This window comes from Oryctolagus cuniculus, chromosome 14, assembly GCF_051225735.1.
Source record: "Oryctolagus cuniculus isolate XC-2025 breed Fujian yellow rabbit chromosome 14, ASM5122573v1, whole genome shotgun sequence".
Lineage (NCBI taxonomy): Eukaryota > Metazoa > Chordata > Mammalia > Lagomorpha > Leporidae > Oryctolagus > Oryctolagus cuniculus.
In genome coordinates this window covers 20,063,243-20,088,716 of record NC_142880.1, presented here as the reverse complement: position 1 = coordinate 20,088,716, position 25,474 = coordinate 20,063,243, and the positions used below count along the sequence as shown (strand labels likewise).

Sequence of the window (25,474 nt, the reverse complement as noted above, 5' to 3'; positions counted from 1 at the left end):
TTTTTTTCCTTTTCTTTCTATATGTTAAGATTTCTACCTCATATCATTTCCTTCATTCTAAAAAGCTTTATTTAGCATTCCTTATAGCATGAGTCTGCTACTGACGCATTCTCTCAACTTTCATTCTGAGGATGTCTTTATTTTGCTATCATTTTTGGAGGGCAGTTTGAGTAGATATAGAATTCCAAGTTGACAGTTTTTATCTTCCTCTCAGTGCGTCATGAGGTAGTCATTTGGCCTAGTGGTTAAAATGCCAGTGAAGATGCCTGCATTCCACATTGGAGTGTTGCATTTGATACCTGGCTCCTGACTCCAGCTTCCTCTAATGTAGACCCTGGAAGGTACACATGGCTCAAGTGATTAGGTTCCTGCTACCCACGTGAGAGACCTGCAGTGGGTTCTGGGTTAATGGTGCTTGCCATTGCAGGCATTGGGGAGTGACCCAGTAGATGACAGCACTCTCTTCCTCTTTCTGACCCACAAATTAGGGTGGTTTTTTTTGTTTGTTTGTTTTCTTTGTTTTGTTTTTTCAGATCATGTTGCATTTGTTCTGTCTCCATTGTTCCTGTGGAGAAGTCAACAGTCATTCTTTCTATCATAAAGCTGCATGCTTTTAGGATTTTTCTCTTTATATTTCATATTCATCTGTCTGCAGCTATGTTTCAGGTATGATTTGACTTGTATTGGTCCTGTATACATAGTTTCTAAACTTGTGAATTCTTTCTCAAAGTATAAGAGTGTAAAGAATCTGCACTTTCAAGATGGACTTTTGGCTTAGTGGTTAAGATGTTGCTTCAGATGCCTGAATTCCATATTGGAGTTCCTGGGTATGAGTCTTGGCTCCTCTCCCAATTGCAGCTTCCTGTTAATGTGCACCTTGGGAGACAGCAGATGATGTTTCAAATAGTTGAGTCCCTGCCATCCATATGGAAGGCTCTGATTGAGTCTTAGCTCTTCGCTTTGCCCTGGCCTATTCCTGGCAGGTATCTGCAGAGTGAACCAGTGAATCTCTCTCTCTCTCTCTCTCTCTCTCTCTCTCTCTCTCTCTCTCTCCTCTCCCTCTTTTTTCCTCCCATAAATAAATAAATAAATAAATACATTTTAAAAGGGTCTACACTTTAAGTTTTCTTCAGGGAACATATTTAGCTAGATCTTAGTCATATATGTAGCATTAACCAAAATCCTTACAAATAACAGGTCAACCATAGTCAACCTCACAGGAACAACTGATTTCAGTTGCATATCATCCAGGTCTAATATATCATTGATAGAGAAAAGAGCCATGCAGTATAAATAAGCTATATACTTTTACTTCTAAAATTTATATCTCCTCATGCCCCTAGGGCAGAGATATCCAGATGAGAACTTTTAGATTTTACTGACTTGAGTATTCACAGATTTTGGTATGTGCAGGGGTTCTTGGAAACAAACCCCTGTGAATACTGAGCCATGACTGTATTGTGTTTTCACAGCTACAAGCATAAATAGAATATTACCAATCAGTATAAAAAGCTTATAGCCAAAAGAAATTAAGAAATAGGCTGACTCCTCCACTATAGAGGTTGTGTACATGGTTCAAATAATCAAATGTATGCAGGTGCTCTTGTATGCTCTCTGAAGCCAATGGTCTTGTTTTTGCCATTGTTGCTTCCTTTGGCTTTTAATTGTTTCAGCAGCCAAGAGTCTCACTCAGTTTGTGTATGGGTGATGCGACTAAAATGCATTAAATGGCCCCACCCCAAAATATAATGGATAATGGCTTTTAAAAATATTGAAAGGACATAAATTACAACTAAAATTACTGAGTATTTATATGTTTGTATTCCTCTCCTTGACCTGAGCAAGGTAGATTATAAATACCTCACACAACTATGGATTCTAAATAAAATTCCTTTAGTGTTAACTAATTTGTAAAGGTATGAATGCCTCTGATTTAGAACTGAGTCTTACTTTCTACTTCACCAAAAGTAAATTGAAAATACTTAAGAATATTTTATGAACATTTACATTGTTTCTGGTTATTACTTCCCAACTACTATTAACTCTTCCAGCCTCTTTGTTTAGCACCCTTAAAATGACACAAGAGGATCTGGGGCACTCCAGGTGAGCTCAAGCATAAGTGGGCAACTACTTGGTCACAGTCTACTTGGTCTTCTAGATAAACACAATGAAAAATATGTTTAATCTGTTGGTGCCCTAAGACTTGGCCAATGTCCTAATGTAGCTGCAGCAGAAATCAGGTCCTACAGAGAAATCGTTTTCAAAGACACAATGTGTTACTTCAAAAAACTGGCTGAAAATACCAGAGACTTTTCAATTAAGTTCCAAGGACAGCATTTTACTTAAATGGTTTGGTACATTTTCTCCCCAAATGATAATATACGCTGACAGACTAGCATTCTGATCACATGTACTAACGAGTCAGAGCTACATTGATTAACATGGTCTTAATGCTTGTCATGGAACAACTGTGAGATCTAAGTAGGATGCCTCAAAGTTGAGACCCATAGACTGTCTGAATAATTAATAAAGGTTTAACTATTGCCACGCTCCTCAGATATCAGGTTAAGGAGAACAGGTAACTAGAAAATGCTGACATCCTGACTGGATTCAGATCTGAAAAGGTGCCAGGTTCTAACATTAACTAAATTTATAAAATTCTCTCTTTAAATGTGAAGTTCAGTTTCACATTTACATTGTTGAATGTCAATTTCAAGGCCAATCAGACTATGTTCAACATTCCCAGAAGAATTAGGCTGTCTTTCAAATATTGTACCTGTAATTTGAGTACATGTGTCTCAAATTCCAAACTAAAAGGCACTTTTCTTAAAGTTAAGACTACTTGACAATTTTACTAAAATTCTTGTTAGAGCCACTAAGTTTAGAAAGACATAATGGGGGCTGGTGCTGTGGCATAGTGGGCTAAGCCTCTGCCTGTGGTGCCAGAATCCCAAAAGGACTCCGATTCATGTCCCGGCTACTCCTGATACAGCTCTCTGCTACAGCCCGAGAAAACAACAGAAGATGGCCCAAGTGCTTCGGTTCCTGTACTGATATGAGAGAACTGGAAGAAGCTCCTGGCTCCTGGCTTCCAATTGGCCCAGGTCTGGCTGTTGCAGCCATTTAGAGAATGGACCAGCAAATGGAGGACTTCTCTCTGTCTCTCCCTCTCTCTGTAACTCTACTTCTCAAATAAATAAATAAAATATATCTGTTAAAAAAAGAAAGACATTATGATTTTAATGTATCAAAATTATACTTGTGAACACATCAGAGCACTTCATCTATTTCTTTTTTGCAACAATAGTTCACAGAATGTGGATGTGAACTCTTGCCAATCACCTACTCAGCACAGTGTGAGACACAGTAATTCATCTTTATTTAGATATCTTTAATACAAAATATCCAAATGCAAGCACTGAAGAACTTGAAAGAAGAACATAATGAGAAAATTCTATATTACAGACATGTAGAGAATGTATAATGTGATAACTCTCCTAATTCCAGATAACTTTATTTCTATTGTTCATTCAAAATCTTCCACTTTAAAAATCTATGTTAAAATATATATTCTGTGAAATTTGATATACAAAAGAAATGGTAATTTGAGATATTTGATTCTTTCCATGATTCTTTACTGAAGTTTAAAAGCCTCTATCAGGGCCAACACTGTGGCGCAGCGGGTTAAAGCCCTGGCCTGAAGCACCGACATCCCATATGTTCGCTGGTTCTAGTTCTGGCTGCTCCTCTTCTGATCCAGCTCTCTGCTGCGGCCTGGGATAGCAGTAGAAAATGGCCCAAGTCCTTGGGCCCCTGTACCTACATGGGAGACCCGGAAGAAGCTCCTGGCTCCTGGCTCCTGACTTTGGATTGGCACAGCTCCGGCCATTGCAGCCATCTAGGGAGTGAACCAGTAGATGGAAGACCTCTCTCTCTGTTTTACCTCTCTCTGTAACTTTCAAATAAATAAAATAAAAATAAAAATAAAAGCTGTTATCACCTGCTATAAGTATTTCAAGAAAAATATACTGCATTTGTAGTTCATTTTTTAGTTTGGGATATGCAGAGAAATAAAGGAGTGTGCGTGTGTGTGTGTGTGTGTGTGTGAGAGAGAGAGAGAGAGAGTGTGTGTGACTATGTGTGGGATTTTATTCTTATTTAATGAAACAGCATGCACAGGGCGTGTAATGTGCTGAATTAACCACTCTCCCAACCACCATAGGATGAGGTGATTGTGGCATATTCTAAACAGCTCTATCATTTAATAACAATTATGTCACATCTTTGACTTGTTTGTAATAATGCAGTATTGTTATTTAATGTGGATTTTCTACCACCACACTGTTCATTCTTTGTGCCACACTCATAGTATGCATTCAATATCTATATGGTGGCTGGGTCAGTAAAAATAGAGATCTGGCTTTCCATCAGACAGTTTAAAAAATATGTACTCATCTCCAAAATAAAATCCTGCCAAGTCTTCTTTTCCCCTTCAAATAGTGCTGTGAAGAAGCGGATGTGCATGGAACCTGTCAAAGCTCCAAACTGAGAGCATTTTGCTGCATGTCTAGCTCATTCCACCTGCCAAGCCACTTGATTTACACCACCCTATCACTAAGGATAATTGCTCCATCTCAAAGAAAATGCTGGTTTTCTAATGCAAAGAAGGATTTTAGTGTTTCTAATGAAATTTGTCAATGCGAGATTGGTTTGAGACTTGGATACAGGGCTTTTTAAACCTATAAAGAGGATTAGGGAAATCAAAAATAGCCTTTTGGGATCTCCTCTGTACAGGGGTTGTATGTACTTTGTTTCCTGCCAGGTATTGTTCTGATAGATATTAGATAATAGCAAAGATATGTTAGCTTGTTTAATCTTGATCAAAACCCTTTGAGAAATCATTACTGGATGGGAGAGGGAGTGGGAGATGGGACGGTTGTGGGTGGGAGGGTGGTTATGGGGGGAAAAAGCTGCTATAATCCAAAAGTTGTACTTTGGAAATTTATATTTATTAAATAAAAGTTAAAAATTTTTAAAAATCATTATTATTATTATTATTATTACTATTATTTTGTCCATATTACAGTGAGTTAACTGAGGTATAGAAAGGTACTCCTTTCCTAATGATAAATTTTATATATTGCAATTAGAGGAGATATGCTGTGACCAAAAAACCTTTGAAAGTGTCTCCCTATCCCAAAAATGTTTGCATTTTCACTTTAATATGTCTGTTTGAAAAAGCCTGCCTGTCCTTTGAGTTATGAAAGCAAATCACCAAAACTAAACATTTTTGCTGTGAGAAAGGCAATGAGAATACTATCAATACCTTTCATTGTTGTCATAGCGTGTCACTCATGGTCCTCAAAACTTGTAGTTCTGCTTCTTAAAACAAACAGAGCCCTGTAGTATGGGGAAATCCTGGAACAACTCACACTGAATTGTTTCAAGTTCTTTGTATACCAATGCTAAATAATATAGAAATTGAGGATAAACATTGAGATGCTTTTGCTGCAAATTAACAGAGTAATTTTTCTGTTTAGTCTACTCTTTAAAATTGAGACTAGTACTTTGTGTTTTGTTTCTATTTCACTTTCTAGTAATTTATTGTATAGTGTATTACAAAAATATCAGTAACAGGCTAGAAAATTTTTTTTTTTTTTTGACAGGCAGAGTGGACAGTGAGAGAGAGAGACAGAGAGAAAGGTCTTCCTTTGCCGTTGGTTCACCCTCCAATGGCCGCCGCTGCAGCCGGCGCACCGCGCTGATCCGATGGCAGGAGCCAGGAGCCAGGTGCTTTTTTCCTGGTCTCCCATGGGGTGCAGGGCCCAAGCACCTGGGCCATCCTCCACTGCACTCCCTGGCCATAGCAGAGAGCTGGCCTGGAAGAGGGGCAACCGGGACAGAATCCGGCACCCCGACCGGGACTAGAACCCGGTGTGCCGGCGCCGCAAGGTGGAGGATTAGCCTATTGAGCCACGGCGCCGGCCAAATTTTTTGAAAAATTGATCTATCACCATAAACAATATGGAAAGCAATGCTTTATGTATACTGACTCAATTAATTTGTACAACTGCCTGAACTGGCTTGTATTAGCCACATTTTCATGTGATGATACTAAAGCATAAATAGGTTAAACAAAGTTAGATGGTAGATGACAGAGAGGATAAATTCAATTCCAGAAATTCTGCCATCAAGACATGCCTCTAACCACAATGCTAACCTGGTTCTCCTAAGTTAGTTGCTGGAAAAATCTCACACATAGACTTGAGCAGAAGACAAATATGCCAATACAATAATCCCCGGCCTCTTCTGATGTCCAGGACTCCCATCTCATCACCACTGTTAAGTTGTGCTGAGATTTACCTAGCCCACAAAAGGAGGTAATCCTTGATACCATCCTTGTCTCATGGAATGTACAATGTAGGCTCCATGTGCTTGTTTCTCACAATTGGTAAAGCTCTTCCACATGTGGCAGCTCCCCTCTGGCTGTGGTATTTAGAGTCTGAGGTACTCTGTCAATCAAGCAACAGGCCACAGATTTCAGGTAAAATCTTGTGAGGATATAAGTCCTTTGCAACCATATATAAACATAAATCTTAAATTTATATGTACACAATATAAGTATAAATATACCAGATTTTTACTACCCTACATTTTTTAAATTTTTACTACCCTACATTTTTTAAAGATTTAAGATTATTTTAATGGGATAAGTTCAATTCTTTTTTATTATTTTTATGTGACAGACATCACTGATTATTTCCTCAAATACTTTCAACTGCTGGAGTTGTGCCATGGGTAAAGTCTGGAACCAGTAACTCAATTCAGGTATCCAATATGGATTTCAGAAATCCAAATAATTGAGCCAACACCACTGCCTCCCAGAGTCTACATTGGCAGGAAGCTAGAGTTAGGAGCTGCATCCAGAAATCAAACCCAATAGTGGATGTGAGCAACTTAACCATTAGTCTAAACACTAAACATTAGTCTAAACACTAAACACTAAACATCTCTAGCCTACATTTTATATCCATTTAGTTCATATTTTTGAAACTCATATTTTAACTGAAATACTTAAGTACTGGTTTATAAATTGAATACATTTATTCTCAAATAATGAGAAGAGACTGATTGAATTCCCCTAGAACAGATTTCATTTGTCCTTTGCTCTACTAATATGAGTATTCCCCTTCTTGCCAGGCAGCAGAGTGCAATGGATAAGATTGGAATATGCAGCTGAAGTATGAAAATTTGAGATCTGATACTCCCACTTAGCCACCATTTCAACAAAAACAGAACATCTGTTCAAATTGCTGGAGATGGCATAGTAACTGAACAGATTTCTGCTCCTATGGAACTAATATTCTAATAGTAGGGGACAGGAGCCAGGAGCTTCTTCTGGGCCTCCCACATAGGTGCAGGGGCCCAAGGACTTGGGCCATCCTCCACTGCTTTCTCAGGCCATAGCAGAGAGCTGGATTGGAAGTGGAGCAGCTGGGTCTTGAATCAGCACCCATATGGAATAAGGGCACCTCAGGCCAGAGCGTTAACCCACTGCGCCACAGGGGGTTAATTATTGAGACTTAGGAATGTCTCTGCATGACTGACTGCAAAGGGCTTGGGTCCCTGGTTCAATCAGTAGTAAAGAAATGGGAACACCATGATTAGGTTTAACTACTCAGAATAATCCCTGGAGCAGTAGTCAGTTCCACAAATCCTGTGGCTGCAATGGGACAAGAGCGACACTTGAACAAAAGAGAGGATGGTGTCACAGCAGGGCTGAAAGTAAAAAGAACCTAGAGAGGCCGTCAACAGCATCCACTTTGAACAAGTCCAAACCTGGGCTCCATTGGAAGACAGGAGGGTCAGAGTAGCCAATATGTAATTATAAAAGGGAGAGTGACATGTAGTGGGGTCTTAGGGTACACAAAGGGCTGATTCCTATAGTTCTGTATGTCATGATAAGGAGTTTAGATTTTATTTGAAGTAGATGGAAAGCCATCAGAGTGTCTTAAATGGAAAACTGACATATCTGAATGCAACGTGAGATCAACTGTGCTTGTGTAGTGGGAGCAGAGGATATGGTACATCAACAGGTCATCTGGGGGAGCATTTCCTTCACCTTTCTAAATTGCATTCACATTTTAAAAAAAAACATTGTCAAACTACTTATTACTAGGGGTTGTTATGAGTTCTAAATGAAAACTGGTGTTTTTGAATTCTGTGTTAAACAAATGGCGATAAATGCATTATCTCTTGTCAGCCCCATACAGGCTGCTCTTTCCTCTGAGTTCTTTTAATGCTTCATGCCAGATAAAGTCATTTTAATCTTAAATTTCACAATTGTAATAGTGCAGAGTAGTGTGCATATGTATAGCACATTTTAATTTTAAAGGTTTTCAAATGTACTTATTCACATATAACAATTGTGACACAAATGTGCATCTTCAACCAGATTTTAAGTGCAAGGCACACACCAAAGTTTCTAGCACAGTGTCTGACACAAAATGGGTCATTAATAGTTACAAGTTTTCTTTCCCTGGGGTCCAGCTCCATGCTTATATATACCTCTGCTCCTTTCCCTAAGAACCTACCCAAGATCTAAGAGAAGAAAGATAAAAAACACTTAGTAGCAATTGAAAAAATTGTGCATCTATTTAAACAATAAACCTTTAAAATCAGTGATGTTGAAAGAGAAAAAAAGCCAGTGATAAAGAAATTTTAAATAGAAGCCAATATAATTTTCTATTGCAAATTGCGCAAACATTAGCTTGGAAGGATTAGTAGATCATAATAAACTTTTTACTGCTTCAGTTTTTTTCCAGGAAGTTCCTATAGAAAAAGCAGGAAACAGAACTAGTGCATGGTGTACAGTAGAACTTGAACAATCAGAATAATCTTTGGAAAAGATCTAAAACTGTACGTAATTGTTAGAAATGCAATGCGTTTTCAAACACAAGTGAGCAGAGCAACATTCACATCCCAAGGACTGAATCTTTGGAGTTGCATACACTGCACCTACTGTACACGTGCAAGGAGTTTGGCATTTGACTTTCTCACACACTCTGGCTGTGACATCGATAAGCTAAACATCCCAGATTAAACAGTTCAGACCCTGAGTCTCTTTAAGCCATGTAAAGCAATAAACCTTCAAGATAAAAGACAAATAAAATGGCATAGTTCATTGAAAAGCCATGTGCAGACCATGTTTATGCTTGATTTATTGAACAAAGGGTGAAAGCTAAAAGCCACTTTTGTTACCCTTCTTTGGTAATATTAATACAAAGTTAGTAAGATCATACACTGCACAGTGTTAAGAAATAAACATTATCAATTTTCCTGACACTGCAGAATACAGCCTAAATTCAATTTAAGATAACTTTCAAGAGAAAATCTAACAAACACAAAAGGAATAAAATGAGATAACAATGTAATACAAATATGCTTTGTTACTTTACAAGTGCAGGCAAGACTGAAGCCCCTAATTATATAATATTGGGTGCTTAATTTTATTTTCTGAGGTATCTCCATAAGCCATCACTCATGAAAAATATTAAAGGGACACATTTCAATACCACATACTTATAACAGATGTTGGCTGCTGTATTTTGCTTACTTTGCATTTGTGATTTCTACATTTTCCTGATTTCATAGTCAAAGCAATGTGTGCTCAGTAGGAGAACCAATATCACCCCTGCATGCCCCACAAATCATCTACAGCCCTGCTTCCTGCACGATCATTTACTTAGAGCAAATGGGTGTTTTTGTATAAACACATTATTTATGAGGGCATCAAATGCAATCTGCATACTAATGTAGTCTAGTATTTCACAAAATTACCCACATGGTAAAAGTGGTTTTATCTCCATACTCACCACTTCCCTCCTCCTCCAATTAGCACTATCTTCATTTGGATCTCTGCCACATCAGTATCTCTATGTATGGCTGAAATCAGTGAAAAACAGTCATGGAGAAATCATGAAAACACTGTAAGTCCTGAAAATTCCAGATCACCCTTGACTCAATTGCCTTATTGCCACAAACAAATAAATAAAAACAATTAAGTAAGCCAAAGACCCATCACCATCCAAATAATTTTAAAGAACTCCTGAATCGGACTATTTGAAGTAAGCTATTCAACAGATCTGTATACAATTCAGGCTACAAAATTCAGTAAGAATACATTCAAAATAATATGCACATACTGAAGAAAAATTTAAGTCTAGAAGCAAGAATCCAGAGTATGTTGTTTTTCTTTGCCAAATGATAAATGCATATCATGTGCAATACTATCATATTTTAGTGCATACCTTCCCCCAGTGCATATAGTCTTTGTGTTATAACTTGCCTCAGATGCAGATTGGCACTGTCACAACTCAGTGGCTTGGTGCCAGACATTTGACAGTGCCCACAACATCCCGACATCATGAACAGCACAACAATGTACTGCGTGGTTTGAAAGCAAGAAACAATAAAAATTTACATAAAATAAATGACTTTATAAAGGGCAAATATACTCATCTGTTTAATATACTGCACTGAGGTCCATTAAAGATTTTCATAAGCCAATGAAAATGCACTAGAGCTTGCACACTGATGACTAGAAAACCTTTCATTGTCTGATGGCTGCATGGGTTTCATATACAGTCATCTTTTTGTGTTTTATTCTGTCAAAACTATGATTCCCCTAATAAGCTTGTCATACTGAAATAAACTCCTGAAAAGCAAAAAAGTTTTAAGAGTTTAAGCAGACTCCAGATACTTAAGCACTTTATTAACTAAGCCAAACCAATTGCAAAAAACCACTGGATTCTTGTGGTTGATGTGCTTTTTTGAGATCTGCTATGGATAGAATTGTGTCCCCCTACTACCCTCAAAAATGTTCGCATGATGAAGGCCTAACCTCTAACCCCCAATATGATAGTATCTGAATCACAGTCTTTGGATGGTAATTAGATTTTGATGGGACCCTCAGGATGGGACTAGTGCAGCTATAAAATTTATCAAAGAACTCGCTCTCACTGCCCCCCCTGCACTCCACTATGTAAAGAAACAGCAAGAAGGCAACCACCTATAAGGCAGGAGGATAGTCCTCATTAGAAACTAACATGTTGGCGCCCTGATCTCAGACTTAACAACCTCCAGACCTGTGAGAAATTAATTTCTGTTGTTTAAACCACTAAATCAATTATATCTTCTATGGTAGCCGAAGCTACTAATAAGAGCCCTATGGGAACATGATATATGTAAATTATATAGTAATACTGTGAAAATTAATAAAGTATTTATGTCCCCTCTTGTTCATTTTCATCATTCTTCTTAATACATTTGTGATTTTTAAGAAACAATGCTCACCATTTATAGTCTTTATTTTTCTGGATTTGATTGTGAGAAAGCATTTTCCACAAATTTATTATTTCTAGACTATATAATAAAATATTTTAAAATTAATAAAATAAATATAGAACACTGTTAATTTATATTTAACATCAACATTTACTTAGCAGTCCAAAATCTTCACAAGATTTTTAAGACAAGGAGTCTTCTTTAAAGTAAATTTTAAAGACTAAAGCAGAATTTCAGTAAGTTTATACACAAAAACATGAGCATTTTCAAAGTACTTTTAAAGAAACCACCAGACCAGATAGAATGACCAGTCATTCTGGTTTTCCCAGGACCTTCCTGGTTTTAGCACTGGAAGTCCACTGTTCCTGAAAAGCCCTCAATCCAAGACAAACCAGGATAGTTGGTCATCCCACCAGTACATTGCCACATCATTTTCTCCATGGGGAATGAAGTTGCTATAGTTCTAATATTCTAAAACTCAGAGAAAATAAAGACTTTCATAGCTTTTACTTTTCTTTCATAAACTTTTTATACATAAATTCAAGTAATTTAAACTAATATGGACCCTAGAAATGATTTTGCCCAAAATTTAGCTTACAAGTAAACAGATTTCAGTTTGGAGAGAAGAGACTTTGTGAATTAACCATAACAAAAACTGGTACTCTAACGTTAAGTTAGAGAGTATTATAATTTTAAAAAATCCTGTAGACATTCCTGATAGCTCCAAAAAGTTGATAGAGAAATGAAAATGCCAAAGTTCAGCATGTAAATCCAATGCAATTATTAAATAAATTTTATAGTTCATATGGGAAAAATGCCTAACACTTGCTAAAACAATCAAGAAAAATAAGTAAAATAGATTGTTTATGAAATACACGCCATAGAGTCACAATAGTGATTTTCTGTCATACTAGTGCTATATGAATAAATTGTTCAATGGAAAGCCAATATATTAACTTGGAAAAAATGGAAGGACATATCTAAGGTTGTTAACATGACAAATGTGGAACATGGGTTCCTGATGTTCTAGAAGTTGCATGGGAATGGGAGCAGAGTCAACTGATGAAAAGTGCATATATAATATGATCCCATCTATGAAAAATGACAGATGTATGATTGTGTGTATGTAGGTATAAACATATGCCTGGAAGACTCTGTTCATCCCAATAACAGTATTTATCTCAGGGTAAAAGGCTGTATGTACTCCCTATTTTCTTCCATATAGTATTGTTTTTAAAAAATATATACTCCATCCTTATTGACATCTATGCTTCAGAAAATTAAAAACTAATGGATAAGTTTCATTTGTTTTACATCATCTGAGGAAGAAGCTAAGACATCCAGAAGTTCAGATGCTTTGATTAAGAGTCTCCTGCTTGAAAACTGGTCCATAAATTGGCATATTTGAAATAGAATTACTCTCTCTTGTGTTTATAAGCCCAACCCTAGACACAGATGAGCATGGAAAATACTAAAACATTTTTTTTCTGAATTTGAAAGTAACATATATTGAATAATTTTTTAACTTAAAAATAAAACAGTAAATACCTAATTCACACTTTTCTACTGTGTATATTGTGGAAGTAAATATATATGTTTATGTACAAAAATATTTGCATATGCATGTATGTGTTTGAAACCTGTGGTTTTTCACATGATAGTGTATGATAAACAATTTTTCATGTCATTAATGATTATCTCAACATTAATGGGCAAGATTGTCTGCTAAGACATGGTATGACTAACAGCCATTTATTTTACTATCTTCTACTTTGCATTATATTTAACCCAATTTTTACATTATGAAGAACAAGGTTAAAGATAAAAAGAGGATTCTCAAAACTGCAAGAGAAAAGAAACAAATAACACAAAAAGGAATTCCAATTTTCCCGACTGCAGACTTTTCAGTAGGAATCTTACAGGCCAAGAGGGAGGGAATGAGACTTTTACAGTCCTAAAGGGAAACAATTGCCAGCTAAGAATACTGTAGCCAGGGGCCAGAGCTGTGGCATAGCAGGTAAAGCCGCCACCTGCAGTGCCAGCATCCCATATGGGTGCCAGTTCGAGTCCCGACAGCTCCGCTTCTGATCCAGCTCTCTATGATGGGCTGGGAAAGCAGTAGAAGATGGCCCAAGTCCTTGGGCCCCTACACCCACATAGGAAACCAGGAAGAAGCTCCTAGCTCTTGGCTTCAGATTGGTGCAGCTCAGACCTTTGCAGCCATCTGCGGAGTGAACCAGCAGATAGAACTAACTAACTAACTCACTCTCTCTCTCTCTCTCTCTCTCTCTCTGCCTCTGCTTCTCTGTAACTCTGCCTTTCAAATAAATATCTTAAAAAAAAAAATAAAAGAATACTGGAGGGGCTGGTGCTGTGGCACAGCAGGTTAACGCCCTGGCCTGAGGCACCAGCATCCCATATGGGTGCCAGTTCAGGACCCAGCTGCTCCATTTCCCATCCAGCTCTCTGCTCTGGCCTGGGAAAGCTGTAGAAGATGGCCCAGGTATTTGGGCCCCTGCACCCATGTGGGAGGCCCAGAAGAAGCTCCTGGTTCCCAGCTTCAGATCAGTACAGCTCTGGCCATTACAGCCATCTGGGGAGTGAATCTGCAGATCAAAGACCGATTCTCTCTCTTTTCCTTCCCTCCCTCCCTCCCTCCTTCCCTCTCCCTCTGTCTCTCTGTAACTCTGCATTTAAAATAAATAATTTTTTTAAAAAAATATCAGTAGCATTGTTACATATCAATTGTGGATTATCTGAAAAAGAAATTAAGAAAGCAACCCAGGGTCCTCCATTGTGGTAGAGTAAGTTAACGTACAACCTCCAATGCCAGCATCCCGATATGAGTGCTGGTTCAAGTCCCAGCTGCATAGTTTTAATTCAGCTCCCTAGTAATGCACCTGGGAAAACAGCACAAGATGGTCCAAGTGCTTGGACCCCCGCCACCCACATGGGAGACCTAGATGGAGTTCCAGGCCCCTGGCTTTGACCTGACCCATGGACTTGGCCATGGCCACTGCAACCATTCGGGGAGTGAATCAGCAGATGGAAGATTCTCTCTCTCTCTCTCTCTCTTTCTCTCTCTCTCTTTCTCTCTGTGTGTATGTATCCCTTTCTTTCCATAACTCTACCTTTCAGATAAGTACATAAATTTGAAGAAGGAGGAGGAGGAGGAGAAAGAGGAGAAGGAGGAAAAGGAGAAAAAGAAGGAGAAAAAGGAGAAAAGGAGGAAGAGGCGAAGAAAAAGAACAAGAAGAAGGGAAGAAGGATGAGGAAGAAGAAGGAGGAGGAGGAGAATGGGGAGGGGGAAGAAGGAAGGAAGGAGGGAAGGAAGGAAGGAAGGAAAAGGGCAAGAAGAGAAAGTGGTAGCAATCCCATTTCCAGTAGCTACCAAAGAGATAAAAAAGATACAAAATAAAATACCTGGGAATAAATTCAAACACAAAGATGAAAGATCTTTACAATACTAATTATAAAATTGAAGAGTATATAAACAAATGGAAAGATATATCATCTTCACGAATTGAAAGAATCAGTATTATTAAAATATGCAAACTATTGGTGTTGGTGTTGTGGTATAGCAAGTAAAGACACTCCCTAAGAAGCTGTCATCTCATATGGGTAAGTTTGAGTCCACCTGCTCCAGCAGGAAGCTGCTCCTGACTGCAGACTTTTCAGTAGGAATCTTACAGGCCAAGAGCAAGGGAATGAGACTTTTACAGTCCTAAAGGGAAACAATTGCTTCCTGCTAATGGCCTAAGAAAGAAGCAGAAGATGGCCCAAGGGTTTGAACCCTTGTTACCCACATGGGATACCTGGATAAAGCTCCAGGTTCCTGGCTTTGACCTGGCCTAGCCCCAGCCATTGTAGCCATCTGGAGAGTGAATCAGTGGATGAAGCTCTCTCTCTCTATCTTTTCCTCTCTCTCTGTAACTCCGACTTTCAAATAAATAAATAAATCTTTTTTTTAAAAAAGTAACTATCCAAAACAATTTACAATCAGTGCAATCACCATCAAAAATCCTAATGACATTTTCCACAGAACTAGAAAAAAAAAAAAAAACACTATTAAGTTTGTATGGAACCACAAAAGATCCCAATTGATCGATGTGCTTTTGAGCCAAAAGAGCAAAGTAGGAAACATTACACTATTTGATTTTAAAATATATTACAAAACTAACAGTAATCAAAACAGCATGATATTGGCATAAAAACAGATCCACAGACCAATGGAATAGGATAGGGACCCAAAAGTAAACCCAGGCATCTACAACCAACTGATCTTTGACAAAGATACTAAGAACATGCACTGGAAAAAGGACAATCTTTTTATTAAATGGTGCTGAGAAAAACAAGAGACCCACATGCAGAAGAATGGCACCAGATCTTTATTTTTCACAGTTCCAAAAATCAGCTCAAAATGAATTAAAAATCTAAATGTGAGACCTAAAGCTCTGAAGTTATTTTAAAAATATGGAAAACACTTTAGGACACTGGCATGGACAAGGATTTTCTGGATCAGACCCCAAAAGCACAGAAAATAAAACCAAAAATAGACAAATGGAATCAAACCTAAGATCTTTTGTACAACAAAGGAAACAATCAACAGAGTAACTTGATACCTACAGATAGGGAGAAATTTTCTGCAAGGTATACATCTGAAAGGGGTTAAGAATCAGAATACATAATATAAAGAACTCAAACAACTCAACACCCCCCAAAAGAAAATCCACTTTAAAAATGGACAGTAAATGTAAACAGACATTTCTCAAAGGAAGACATACAGGGGTGGGTGTTGTGGTGCAATACTTAAACCATTGCTTGTGATGCCAGCATCCTATATCAAAGTGCAGGCTGCTCCACTTCTGATTCAGCTCTTTGCTAGTGCACCTGGGAAAGCAACAGAGGATGGCCAAGTACTTGGGCCCCTGTCACCACCTGGGAGACCTGGATGGAGTTCCAGGCTCCTGCTTCAGCCTAGCCCCATCCCAGTCATTATAGCCTTTTAGGGAGTGAACCAGAAGATGGAAGATCTCTTTCTTTCTTGTCTCTTCCTCTCTCTATGTCACTCCGCTTTTCAAATTAAATAAATATTTTCTGAAAAAAAGAAGATGACATACAAATAATCAATAATATATGAAAAAGAATGCTTAACATCACCAATCATCAGGAAAGTGAAAATCAAAACCACAATATTACCTCACTGCAGTAAGACTAGCTACTATCAAAAAGACAAAAGATAGCAAGTAGTGGTGAGGATGTGTAGAAAAATAAACCTTTTCACACTGCTAATGAGAATGTAAATTAGTACAGCCATTGTGGAAAACAGTATAGAGGTTACTCAGAAAGTTACAAATAGAGCTACCATATGATCCAGCAATCCCATTAATCCGAGGGAAATTAAATCTATCTGTTGGAGACTCATCTGCACTCCTATGTTTATTGCAGCACTATCACAAGAACCATGAAGTGGAAACAACCTAAGTGCCCACTAACTAATGACCAGATACAGAAAATGTGGTATACATACACAACAAAGTATCATTCACCCACAAAAAAGGATGAAATCTTGCCATTTGCAATGAAACTGGAGGTCATTATGTATGTGAAATAAGCAACACATAGAAAGACAAATATCACATGATCTCACTCATACATGTTGTCTTAAAGAAATAAATAGGTGATTTCATAAAAACTAAAAATATAATTGTAGCAACAGAGCCTGGGAGGGATTGGGAAAGGCTGATTGATGGGTTATAACTATAACTAGGTTATAGCCAGATAGGAATAAGAAGTTTTACTGAACTGTAGGGTGAAAACAGATAATGTAATTTACTGTGTATTTCTTTGTTCAAAAAAATTAGAAGATAGCATTTTTGGATGTTTTCACTATAGAGCTAAGTTAAATGCTAAAAAGATAATATATTTACCTTGATTGGATATTGTATAATGTATAGATGTGAAAAAAAATCACATACTACCCCATAAATCTGAGCAATTTAAACAATATTTATGGGGCTGGCACTGTGACACAGCGGGTTAAATCCCTGTCCTGAAGTGCAAGCATCCCATATGAGCGCTAGCTATGGTCCCAGCTGCTCCTCATCTGATCCAGCTCTCTGCTATGGCCTGGGAGAGCTGTGAAGGATGGCCCAAATCCTTGAGCCCCTGCACCCACGTGGGAGACCCAGAAGAAGCTCCTGGCTCCTAGCTTTGGATCAGCACAGCTCCAGCCGTTGTGGCCATCTGGAGAGTGAACCAGCACATGGAAGACCTTTCTCTGTGTCTCTACCTCTCTCTGTAACTCTTTCTTTCAAATAAATAAAAATAAATCCTAAAACAGAATAATAATAATAATAGTATTTATTACTATTTGCTGACTATGTGAATGGGTGAAATAATGAATGAGTGAATGAATGAATGAATGAATATTTGTAAGCCAAAGAAATGAATTGAATCACAGTAATCCCCCAAAAATTCATGTGTAAAAGCCTGAACCCCTAATATGATTATTTGGAGTAAAGAAGTAATTATGGTTAAAAGAGGTCATTAGAGTGAATTGTCCCTGCAGTAAGAGACCACAGCTCCCTGGCATGCCTGCTCTCCCTCTGCCGTGTAAGGACACAGTGAGAAGATGGCCATTTGCAAGCCAGGAAGAGCGCCTTCAACAGTGCCTGGACCCTGCTAGTACTTTAATCTTGGACTTTCCAGCCTCTACAAGAGTGAGGTTCACAGTGTCTTGTAAGTCCCCAACTCCACAACCGTTTATTGTGGTAGCCCAAACTGACTAGGACCTGGGAAATGGAATGGGACAAGCAGAGAAATATGTCAACACTATGAACTGGCTATTAACAGGTTCTCACACATAGCACATGCATGAGAACAAAGTTGAAGTAACTTGGGGCTATTTAAAATACGAACACACTCAGGGCTGGCGCCATGGCGCACTAGGTTAATCCTCCGCCTGCAGCACCGGCATCCCGATATGGGCACCGGGATCTAGTCCCGGTTGCTCCTCTTCCAGTCCAGCTCTCTGCTGTGGCCCGGGAGTGCAGTGGAGGATGGCCCAAGTCCTTGGGCCCTGCACCCGCATGGGAGACCAGAAGAAGCACCTGGCTCCTGGCTTCGGATCAGCGCGATGCGCTGGCTGCAGCACGCCAGCCGTGGCGTGAACCAACGGTAAAAAGGAAGACCTTTCTCTCTGTCTCTCTCTCTCTCTCTCTCTCTCTCTCTCTCACTATCCACTCTGCCTGTCAAAAAAAAAAATATACAATTCTGTGAATAACAGAGAATTTATTATATTAAATATCTCATAAAGAAAAATAACACAGCTATTTAAAGTTGCTGCCATAAATACATGTCAGGTGCGGACACATTCAGCACTAAATCCTGGGACTTTGAGAGATTCAGATGCAAATGCTCATCCTGCCTATCAAGGACCCATCTGGCTTATTAACCATATTTTAATGAAGAACAGAATTTTATTCCACAAATGGCTTGTGTATCACCTACAGCTCATTTTCATGAGGGATTTATGCGAAGTGTTCACTCCTATAACTAACATGCATCCATTGGGTTTGGATTTACAAAGACTACTCATAGGTTTCAAAACAGACAAAGAAGATGGAATACAAACGTGAACACAGAGGAGATGGAAAATTTGTGCTGAATTTGTATACACTAGAACTTCATACATCTGTCCTTAAAGAAAGCTTTTGCCAAACTCTGCTTCACTTTAAGATGATTGTTTATTTTTATACTAAGATTTATTTATCTGAAGTTGGAAACATTATTAAGAGATATTTATGTACTCAGTTCCTCCTTGAGTGAAGATCTTCAAACTATACAGAAATAGACTCTAACCTGATACATAGACTTAAGCATGGATTAAAATATTTCTTAGTTTTTGTTTACCTTTCGTGTGACAGATGCTTGTGCATATTATAAGAAGAATATATTTGATCACATGCATTTTAAAGTCATAGAAATCATGCCAAAGAACATGTAGCCTGTGGAAATCAAAGCAACTTTTCCCTTTAATACTACAATCCCTTAATTACAATTAAGTTGTGGAACAGTGGTAGTTTCCAGAGCTTTACCAAAACTATGGATTCTAACAGCCCTTTTTGTATACTGCCAATCTCCCCCAGGAACGGCATGAAAACTGAAATAGTAATACATGAAGTAGTGGTTGCAAATCAACAGATATTTGGCAAGCACAACTGTACAAACAAGACAACAAAATTCAGCATGTGGGGTATGCTCCCCTCTTAACTGTCCCCAAAATAATATCAAGCATGTCCACTGGAATTTCTAAAGTTCACAAAAAATATATATCTTTGCAGAAATATATAAAATAGTTTCTGCTATTACTTCACTTATAAAATCTGCAAGCGTATTTTCCACAAGTTCCTGCCACTGAGCATGAAATCATGAAGAATGTTTTGCAGGGAAAATGAGAAAATGCTAATCTGGTGACAGGAACAATCTCCAAGGGGACAGAGAGCCAAAATCACGCCTCCAGAGAGCAATGGAAAGGATCAGTTCTGGCATATTTGCCAGCAAGGTGACAACCTTTATTAAACCAATTCTGTTCTGCTTTACCTCAGTAATCAGATCAGAAGAAAATATTAATTAACAGTTAAATAATTTTAAACTGAGCACATCAGAGCATTTGCTACCCAGAGCTTCTCAGTTTTTGTCACAGCACAGCCCACATAGAAATCAATGCTGTTTGCACAGCACAGGGGCTACAGCAGAGGAGATAATTGATACCACAACTCCAACAACCCTAGGCTGCCCCAGGGCTAAAGGACAAATACCTCAGTCTATCCGTGAAGAATTCTGTGACACACAGATTAGAAATCTCCATCCTAACCAACTGAAAGTGGAAATGCGTTCTGCAACAGCATTCCTGGTTGACACACATTTGCTTCCACATGCCAGACAAAATTAACAACTAGTCACTGGAGATCTACTATGTGTGCAGCTCTGTTTTCTTTTCTTTTCTTTTATTTTAATTGACAAATGATAATTTTGTGTATTTATGGTATGCAATGTAATGTTTGGATACACATATACATTGTGGGATGCAAGATTGAACGAGCAGATGGATTCTAATACCACGCTCAATCCTACTGTCATGCTGTATGCAGTAAAGTTCAATGAAATATTTGAACAAAGGATACTAATTTTTTTAAAAAATAGAAGTTAGGGAGATGACCCTGGGGAAACGGTTCAGTCCCAAATGTGTTTTGAGTTTCTTTGGGAAGGGGTGGAACTAAATAGTTTATTGACCAGGGTCCAGAGTTATTCAAAGGCAAGAAGAGAAGAAACAAAGACTGATCAGCAGGAAACTTCCAAGAGATCTGAAAAGGAGAGAAAGTAAAGCTCAGAAGCCTGGGTGTGAGGCAGTTAAGGGTCTAGGACAGAAACGAAAACGAGAAACGAGGATTCAATAAGGGACCAGACAATACAATTTTATGATTACTTAGATCCACCATGGGTAGATAACAGGAAGCAGAAAGAAAAATTTAAGATGTGTACAGATTTCTGACCTGTAACATAGGAAACATGTATAGTTATCTTTAGAGTGAATTTGAGGGAAAAATATGACAAATCAGATTTAGGGAACTTCAAGTTTAGGTGTCAGGGCTTCCAATAGTTAGCCAAATATATTGATACAGAGCTTGAGAGAGAGAGAGAGAGAGAGAGAGAGATTTGAAACTGCCAAGATGAATAAGAGTTTAAGAGAGACAAAATGATGTTGAGTCAAATTATACAGACATAATGATATCGTTAAAATGGAAAAATATATACAAATTCAAAAACATACTACATAAAAATGTCTACACCACATATCTCTTTCTATAGGCCACAAATTATTTATTCAAACAGCATTCAGTGCAAATTTAAATGCCTCCCGTGACTAGCCTGGGACATACCATGGAAGACAAGATTAACATGGTCCTTGACCTTCAGGAGTTTACAGCACAGTGCGGGAGATTGGCATGAAGCAAAATCACATGCAAATAAATATATAATTGCCAAATGGGAATAAATCTGTGACTTGAATTAAAAATTCCCAAGAAATTATTGTCAAGTCATAAATCTGCTATGTACTAAATTCATGTTCTTAAAATATTCAAATAGCAATAAACATTTAATATTCAATATCTTAATTAGAATTAATTAGAATTTATTTTCAAAATTTTCATTGTAAAGCCATCTTTTTATTATTGGAATACTCAAAAATCACATGAACAACAGAACCATACCTGGGTCAGAAATCCCTTTTTTTTTTTTTAAGATTTATTTATTTATTTATTTGAAAGGCAGAGAGTTACAGAGAGGCAGAGAGAGGTCTTCCACTGCTGTTCACTCCTGAAATGGCCACAATGGCTGGAGCTGGGCCAATTCGAAGCCAGGAGCTAAGAGCTTCTTCTGGGTCTCCCACGTGAGTACAGGGGCCCAAGGATTTGGGCCATCTTCTATTGCTTTCCCAGGCCATAACAGAGAGCTGGGTCGGAAGTGAAACAACCAAGACTCAAACTGGTGCCCATATAGGATGCCGCACTGAAGGTAGCAGCTTTATCTGCTATGCCACAGTGCCGGCCCCCAAGTGTCCCTTTTAAGAGCACCAGTGCGCTGTGGCATAGCAGGTAAAGTCACTACCTGCAATGCCAACATCCTATATGGGCGCCAGTTTGAGTCCTAGCTGCTCCACTTCCCATCCAGTTCTTTGCTATGGCCTGGGAAAGCAGTAGAAGACGGCCCAAATCCTTGGGCCTCTGCATCCATGTGGGGGACCTGCAAGAAGCTCCTGGCTCCTGGCTCCTTGGCCTCAGATCGGCCCAGCCCTGGCTGTTGTAGCCATCTGGGGAATGAACCAGAGGATAGAAGACCTCTTTTTCTCTCTCTGCCTCTGCCTCTCTGTAACTTTGCCTTTCAAATAAATAAAGAAATCTTTAAAAAAAAAAAAGCATACAGAAAAACTTTTTTGTGTGAAAGAGAGACAGACGCAGAGTTTTTCATCTAGTGGTTCACACCCTCAAATGCTTGCAAATGGTTGAGACTGGACTGGGCCAAAGTTGGAAGCCAAGAATTCAGAAATTCAAACCAGGTTTCCCATGTGGGTGGTAGGGACCCGACTACTTAAATATTACCTACTGCCTCCCAGAGTATGCGTTAAGTGGCAGGAAACTAGCTAGTATCACGAACTGGAGCCAGGACTCAAACTCAGGGCCTCTGATGTCCTAACTAGAGGCTTAAGAACTAGATCAAATGCCTGCCACTATCATTTCCATTGTTGTCATTGATGTTAAGAATTACATTTGATTTTAAAATTTTAATGCTATTTTCACATCACGCTAATGTTTCAAGTTTTTTGTCTTTGAGTATTTGAAGAATGATGTTCTTGTCTCCCTCTGGATTATTTCCTGCTTGGATAATAACATCATCAGCGATATATTCATAAAGACCTTCTCCAAGTACTTGGACATCACCATTGGTCAAGTGGTTCTGATAGTAGATTTACAATTGATAACATTTCATTATGGAAATAGTGAATTGACATATAAACCAAAAACATTCTACTATCTGAGCCAATTCATTGCATACAGCGAAATGACACAATGGGAGGACAACATGTTGAGTGAAATAAGCCAGATGCAGAAAGATTAATACCATGTGTTTGCCTTTATATGTTGGAGCTAAAATTAAAAAAAAAAGGAAAAAAGAAAGAAATTTCTGTGTGTGTCAGTATTGCTTCAAATATCATTTTGTAAAACTCCGCTTTATAACTTTGTCAAACCAATGGTTAAGAATGTTATACTACCATAGTTTTAATGACCTGTGATTACTTTACAATTTACTGTATATTGGTGAAATGGTCATTTTTCTGTTCAATTATTGTGTATAGACATTGTTCATAATCCCACTAAAGTAAGGAAGAATGGTGGAAGAAAGAGAGGGGGAAGAAGAGAGGAAGGGAATATCATTATGTTCTTAGAATTGTACCTACAAACCACATTGAATCTGTTAAAAACTAATTAAAATTTAAAAAAAAAATTTAATTAACCAAACATGCACACGCTGAAATGCTGCAAAAATAAGATATTAAGATAGCAGTAGTAGAAATTTTCAATCTCCTCATAAGTCACTCTTCCATACAAGTTAATATTAACCACAAAAAAGAATTTATTACATACTTGAATTACTCTATCCTTAGATAAAATGGATAATGGAAAACTTTTATTTGTTGAAAAACAGATGAAAATATTTCAATATCTTCACTACTCAAAAAATATATGCAAATGAATGAAAAAATTCTCTCCTGCAAAACACCTTCTCTGAAACTGACCTATACTCAAGGTGCCCTCTTGCTATCCTGTAGTTAATGGGCTTGCATGAAGATGACGCACAAGTGGAAGGAAGAGATTCACAATTACTGTGTTAATTTACAGGCCAGTATGTTATCTCAGAATGAAAATCAAAAGCATTTTAAATAAAAGCAATTTTATACCTCACCTTTTATATCTTCAAAAGTCTTTTAAATCATAAGGTATAAAAATCCCATCTCATCATTTTTACTCCAAACAAAGTATTTTTCCTTATGTCTGAAAATAAAGTCAATTTGCATTCAAATCTCATAAATCATTTTCACATAATATATATTGTCATTCATTCAGCTTTAGCATAAATAACAGCTAAACTACTAGCTGGGAAAAGCAACAACTTATCAGGAGAAGAAGTCCAAATTTAATCTATGGTTGACTTTAAATTAATCCTTAACCAGAACTTAGCCTCTCTGGCCCCTTGCAGTTTGAATTTAAGAAGTTATGATGAAAAATACCCACCACTGACTGCAAAAATGCAAATCATTGAAATCACTCATATTTATCCTCCTGAGCAAATGCACCAACTCAGATCCAATTTTTTAAAAACCTCTGAGGAAGAACTGAATATGCTATTACCTGACCTGGGACTGCTTATCTATCACGTTGGCTCCATTAGCGGGAAGGCAGTGGTAGCACTTTGTCAGTGTGTGGCAGGATGACTCACGAGGCATTCACAGACGGATCTGTAAGGGAAAAGATGATATGAGAGACTTAGAAATCCCAACAGACAGCCTTGTATTTTCTCCTCCCACCTCTTCTCCACCAGCAGAAGGTGTCTAGGGTAACATGAAGGTTAAGATCATGTCTTTCGCTTCTCCGCTTCAAATTCTTTGAAGTAGCTCTGTTTTCTCTGATGAAAGCTGTGTCGTTGTGAAAGAATCAAACCCTCCTTCTCTGGGGGTGACCCAGAACAATCCACAAACCTGGAGAGCTGCTATAGGACCTCCAAACCTGAGTACACCCACTCAGCACAGACAAAGCCAACTACTGACACGAGGTGGTGGAAGAAAGGCGGCTTCCACTGCAAAGCACAGAGCAAGGAGCCAGACAGCTATCACTTAATGCCCAGGCTCTCCCAGGGGTTAGAGAAGAAGGTTCTTATAGACTGAAGTTGGGGTTGAGGGGCGCATGTCCAGCTTGTGTCCAGGTTCCTGGTTGATTGGCAGTGCACGTGGCCTTCCTTGACTGGTCTGGCCAAATGGACTTGAGTCAGTCTAGGGGCTACATGCAAGTGAAAGTTAATTTCCTCACAGGGCTTGGGGTTCTTGCAAAGGAAATTCTTCAAGACAAAATGCTAACTATAGAGTAAATAAATGACTCCTAGGTCCTGTGGTTACAATTTTGTAGAGCCAGCTGTACCACTCCCTCATTTTTAATAAGTAGGTGATTTGTTATCAAAGGGCAAGTGCAAGGACATCTCTAAGCTAAAGGAGGGAAGCTGGCACCTGGGGCCTGATGGTCTCTCGTGTCTGCATCCAAGGCACTGGTTAGAGGCTCGGTTTCCTGGGGAAGCTTCATTGGAGACTAAGGAAGCATCTACAGCTCCCCTTCTCTCTGCCCCTCCATGTGCTGAGAAACATGGCAGTCAATGCTACTGTGAACAAAGCAGAAGAATCTGATATCTGTCTAGGCCACACCCTTCTTGGAAATACCAGGTTTACTCCCAAAACAAAGAAGACATAGACACCAAAAGGATCTTCATGCTGAGTATGATTAAGATGAACCACTTT

The 25,474-nt window shown here is 38.4% G+C and overlaps 1 long non-coding RNA gene across 1 annotated transcript in view; it reads right to left on the bottom strand.

Annotated features, from left to right (window-relative positions):
* Window positions 1-25,474, bottom strand: part of LOC127492783 (uncharacterized) — a 242,000-nt gene that overhangs the window by 36,542 nt on the left and 179,984 nt on the right. The window contains exon 2 of the long non-coding RNA XR_011381940.2: window positions 24,321-24,427. This is a non-coding gene — a long non-coding RNA (uncharacterized LOC127492783). The remainder of the gene's footprint in view (window positions 1-24,320; window positions 24,428-25,474) is intronic.